The sequence below is a fragment of the Heterodontus francisci genome, chromosome 22 (assembly GCF_036365525.1).
Source record: "Heterodontus francisci isolate sHetFra1 chromosome 22, sHetFra1.hap1, whole genome shotgun sequence".
In the NCBI taxonomy this organism is placed as follows: domain Eukaryota; kingdom Metazoa; phylum Chordata; class Chondrichthyes; order Heterodontiformes; family Heterodontidae; genus Heterodontus; species Heterodontus francisci.
This window is the reverse complement of record NC_090392.1, coordinates 55333112-55338912: the sequence shown is the minus strand read 5'-3', so window position 1 is coordinate 55338912 and position 5801 is coordinate 55333112.

The following is a 5801-nucleotide window of genomic DNA, read 5'->3' as shown; positions in this document are numbered from 1 at the left end:
TCGTTTCTTGATATCACGTGGAGTGAATCGAATTGGCTGAAGTCTGGCATTTGTGATGCTGGGGACTTCAGGAGGAGGCCAAGATGGATCATCAACTCGGCACTTCTGGCTGAAGATCATTTCAAATGCTTCTGCCTTATCTTTCGCACTGATGTGCTGGGCACCCCCATCATTAAGGATGGGGATATTTGTGGAGTCACCTCCTCTAGTTATTTGTTTAATTGTCCACCACCATTCACGGCTGGATGTGGCAGGACTGCAGAGCTTAGATCTGATCCGCTGGTTATGGGATCGCTTAGCTCTGTCTATCGCATGCTGCTTATGCAGTTTGGCATGCAAGTAGTCCTCTGTTGTAGCTTCACCAGGTTGACACCTTGTTTTTAGGTATGCCTGGTGCTGGTCTGGCATGCCCTCCTGCACTCTTCATTGAACCAGGGTTGGTCTCCTGGCTTGATGGTAATGGTAGAGTGTCAGACATGCCGGGCCATGAGGTCACAGTTTGTGGTTGAGTACAATTCTGCTGCTGCTGATAGCCCAAAGTGCCTCATGGATGCCCAGTTTTGCATTGCTAGATCTGTTCGAAGTCTATCCCATTTAGCACAGTGATAGTGCCACACAACATGATGGACGGTATCCTCAATGTGAAGGCGGGACTTTACCTCCACAAAGACTGTGCGGTGGTCACTCCTACCAATACTGTCATGGACAGATGCATCTGCGCCAGGCAGATTGGTGAGGACGAGGTCAAGTATATTTTTCCCTCTTGTTGGTCCCCTCACCACCTGCCGCAGACCCAGTCTAGCAGCTATGTCCTTTAGTACACAGCCAGCTCGGTCAGTAGTGGTGCTACCGAGCCACTCTTGGTGATGGATATTGAAGTCCCTCACCCAGAGTACATTCTGTGCCCTTGCCACCCTCAGTGCTTCCTCCAAGTGGTGTTCAACATGGAGGAGTACTGAGTCATCAGCTGAGGGAGGGCATTAGGTAGTAATCAGCAGGAGGTTTCCTTGCCCATGTTTGACCTGAGGCCATGAGACTTCATGGGGTCCGAATTCAATGTTGAGGACTCAGGAGGAGGTAAAAGAGTCCTATCACCACCCCAGCTGCGATGAGCTAAATCAGCACAGATGGGGGAATCAAACAACACCTTACCCTGAAATTGTGATTGTTCTCCTTAGAGCAGAGAATGTTAAGCGGAGGTTTGATCGAGGTGATAAAAAAATCATGAAGAGTTTTGACAGACTAAATAAAGAGAAATTGTTTCCAGTGGCAGATGGGTTGATAACCAGAAGACACTGATTTAAGATACTTACCAAAAGAACCAGAGGCGAGATGAGTTTTTTTAAACAAGCCTAACTTGTGTGTGGAGGGCACAATTTTAAAATTTGCAGATGACACAAAACTTCGAAGTATTGTGAACTGTAAGAAGAATAGTGACAGACTTCAAGAGGACATAGACAGGCTGGTGGCAGATGAAATTTAATGATGAGAATTTGGTAGGAAGAACGAGGAGAGGCAAAATAAAATAAAAGGATACAATTCTAAAGGAGTGCAGGAATAGAGGGACCTGGGGTATATATGCACAACTTGTTGAAGGCAGCAAGGCAGGTTGAGAAAGCAGTTAATAAAGCATACAGGATTCTGGCTTTTATAAATAGGGGCACTGAATACACAAACAATGAAGTTACGATAAATTTGTATTAAAGACTGGGGATCGGTCTCAACTGCAGTATCGTGCCCAATTCTGGGAACCGCACTTTAGCAAGAATATGAAGTCTTTAGAGAGGGTGCAGAAAAGATTTATGAGAATGGTTCCAGGGTTGAAAGACTTCAGTTACATGGACAGATTAGAGAAGCTGGGGTTATTCTCCTTAAGAAGAGAAGGTTGAGAGCAGATTTGATAGAGATGTTCAACATCATGAGGGTTCCAGACAGAGTGGATAGATGGCAATTGTTCCAATTGGCAGAAGGGTTGAGAACCAGAGGACACCGATTTAAGGTGATTGGCAAAAGAGTCAAAAAGGTGAAAACCTTTTTTTAATGCAGTGAGTGGTTTTGATCTGGAATGTCCTGCCTGAGATTGTAGTATAGGCAGATATAATCAGGGCTTTCAAAATTGGATTGGATAAGCATCTGCAGGGAAAAAAAAATTGCAGGCCTATGGAAAAATGGCAGGGGAGTTGTATTAGCTGAATTGCTCTTGCAGAGACCCAGCAAGGACACGAGGGGCCAAATGACCTCCTTTTGTGTTGTAATGATACTTGGATTATATGAATGCGCTGTGAGTTAGGATCTGAAATGCACTGCCTGAAAGGGTCGTGGAAGCAGATTCAATAGTAACTTTCAAAGTGAATTAGATAAGTACTTGAAGGGAAACCATTTTCTAGAGAAAGGGCAAGGGAATGGGACTGATTGGTTTGCTCTTTCAAAGAGGTGGCACAGACATAATGAGGTGATGATGTCCTCCTGTGCTGCATCATTCTCTGATTGTAAGATTGGCATTCTATTCATCACTTTTCATTAAGAACCAACTTTGAGTAGTAGCATAAAGCTCTGTGTTTGTTTCTTCTTTTGAAAACCTTTCAATAAATTGTTTTAGTCTCGTCTTTTCAAACAAGAATGCTAAAGAAAAAATATAAAAGACAAAATTTTAGTGGAAACCATGAAGGGGAAGAACTCACTCACTTGAAAAATGGTAGCTATGCCATCAACAAATCTCAATGCATTCTCTTGACTGTGAGAACGAACAGAGCCTATTGGGCTAGAAATTCATGTCCCTCTGTTTTTGGGTGTGCCGGTTACAATTTGTGCCCTGTCCATACTGGTTCGAATCGAGGTGGGCCACTCGTAAATTTGGTGCACCGATGTCCACAGCATGATTGTAGCGTGTGCCCGAGTGGGTCCTATGCACTTCCCTCTTCTTCATGTTGCCAGATGCCTCTGCACACAGCAGCGGGATGAACATCATTGTGCAGATACCATAAGGGAAGCTGCACTGACTAATATTGGTGGAATTCAAATTATGGAAAATTGAACACCAGGCAGAGAGAGGATCCCAATGTGACAGATGCAGCACTGGAGACATAAGTGGGGGAGCGGGGCAGAAGGAGCGATGTCATAGTTCCGTGGAGAAATAGGAGGCCATCAAAAACCACCCTTAAGAGGGAGTGGGCGCACGTGGCCAGGGAGGTGAATCCCCAGCTGAGGATCTGGCAGCAGTACCACAAAAAGTCTAATGACCTTATCTGGGTTGACCAAGGTCAGCAAATGTATCTTCACATGACATCCCCTACCCACTATGCCACCAACCTCTAATGCTACTCAATGCACCACACCCACCATCACTCCACCAGCAACAGGCACTCAAGACTCATCCTAACATTCCGATTACGCCACCTCACTCTCACACACATGCAATGGTGCCAGCCCCACAACCAACTCTTGCTTCCTCTGCATATCTCCAGCTATTCAGCTATGGCAGAAACATCCCCAAATATAGTGCAACACAATCAATGGCATTGTGCCTCTCTTGCAGAACAAAAGTAGTAAGCTGTGCAGAACTAGTGGGGGAATAAAGATGCCAGCATCTCCTGAGTCCTATGGAGTTGACTGATGGCTCTCAGAATCATGGCACTAGCAGCAATAGAGCCTGTGCCATCCAGTGTTGTTGAGAACATTAAGGATAATGGTATGTTCCTTCCTCATGTCCCTTCTCAACTCCCAGCTCACCCTCATCCTGCCATCTGACATCATGAGCAAGCTGCTGATGGTGGGACCATGAACCTCTTGCTTCCCACCCCACATCCACTTCCCTCACACCAACCTCTCTTTTCTAATTTCCTGCTTTCAGACCAACAATAACTTCCACATTTCCTCCCTGTATTGCCATGGTTGGACGAAAGAGAGCAACAGCACAGTGCAGCACAAATAAAGAGGTCATGTCACTTGAATTCACACACGCAGCCACCAGTTCAGATACTGGCACTGCACCTACCTTGGAAGCAAGTTTCGAGTTGAGATCAGCATGTGGTGAGTCATCCAAGCATGACTGGCTATAGCCAGGCCAGAGTTGAGGGAAGGGTTGTTTGCCAGCCCACCAGAGGGCAAGATTGCAGATGGATTCTACTACAGAGATCTCTGATAAGGACCTTGGTGGAGTGGCATTTGGACAGCGCTGCTGGGCATGCACACCGAGATGCTGGCTTGCCAAACGACCTTCACTCACTGTCAAGGAGCATGGAGGACGGCACTCCAACTTGGCAGAGGGCATTGAGCAGCAATTCCCGTGTGGGGCCTCTGCTCTATCTCCCCGTCATGCACAGACCCAGAAGCACTGCCAGTGCTACCTCATACCTGATGCAGCTTTTGTGTGGACTGCTCACCTATTCCTCGGCCAATCCTGTGAGGATGCAGCAACACTCTCGGGCAAATGCAGAAACCCATTACAACACTTGCAAAAACACTCCAGACAGTTTGCAAAGCTGAAGTCCTTAAAAATGACCTTGTCTGCAATTTGTGTGCCAGGCCCTTCAGGAATACTTGTGCAGGGCTCGTCTTGCAACTTCATGCTTGTTGTCTGCTGAATGATAGGCAAATTTGTTGCCTAGACCTGTGTGGTCCAAATTAGACATCCTGGTTATCATCAGCTAGTTGGGCTGTATGATGTCAGGATAGCACGCATTCACAGCTTTCCGGTGCCTGCTCTGGATGCCCCTGCATGTGCCCTTTTCCTGATAGAATGCCGCGAACGCTACACAGCAAACGGGTGGTGGTGCCTTGCACCTCAGTAAAGCGGCACTCGGCCTCCATAGTGCCACTGGCAATGAATTTCATGACAACTACGCTTTGGAAGGAAGTCACCTGGAAATTGGAAGGGAAGGAGCAGCATGGGTTTTTGCATCGGGGGAAAACCTGATGTGTCTGGAGCTTGGAGATGGCGCAGGCACGACCGGCTGAATGGCCTCCTTCTATGGAGAACAGAAAAGATCATTTTTGCTGAAAAGGTTTGGTAAAAACTGATGGGAAACTTCTAAATATTCCCAATTTAAGTACAAGTAAAATATATAATCAATGTGTGACAGGCTTGCTTCGAACATATGTTTAACTGAGCATATCTCAGACTTATTTTGCCCCAAATGGATGCAATATTGCAGCATCTAAATTTGGAATGAAATTAGCACTGTTTGAAACAAAATTATCCAAATTCTACACAGACCTAAGGAATAAATAATCCTTCTTTCCGTATTGTATTAATCATCTGTAAAAGCAACCTTAATATTGTTCCTTCTGGTGCAGAAATGTTACATCGAACAAAACTCCTATCCCTGAACTAAAAGCAATTCTGCCTCTTCTGTTACACTCATAGCGCTTACTGTGCAAGTGAAAATGCAGCTTATAAATGATTGCTTAGAAACATTGCATTTCCAAAAGCACGTACTGAGTAATGAAATAAAAGCTGAAAATCATCCTCGATATTACCCTTTACTAAACAACCCATATTATAAAGCAATTTTGGTGGCTGCACACCATTATGTGTAATGTACAGATTACCCACTGCCTGTCATAGTAATATCTCAAAAATTGCTCATCGCACTGTTTTAAGCTTTCCATTTAGAGTCAACCATTAGCTATACCCAAGAAACCAAGCTATAAACACACACAACCAATGGTTTCAAAACTTATTTAAAGGCATTTTAAAGCTTTTTTCTTCCCATAAGCAAGAAAGCCTGAAAATATCCAACTACCGTGGAAGTCTACATTTCCTACACTAATGGTTCAGCTGAAGTCCTGTGGAAGATTAG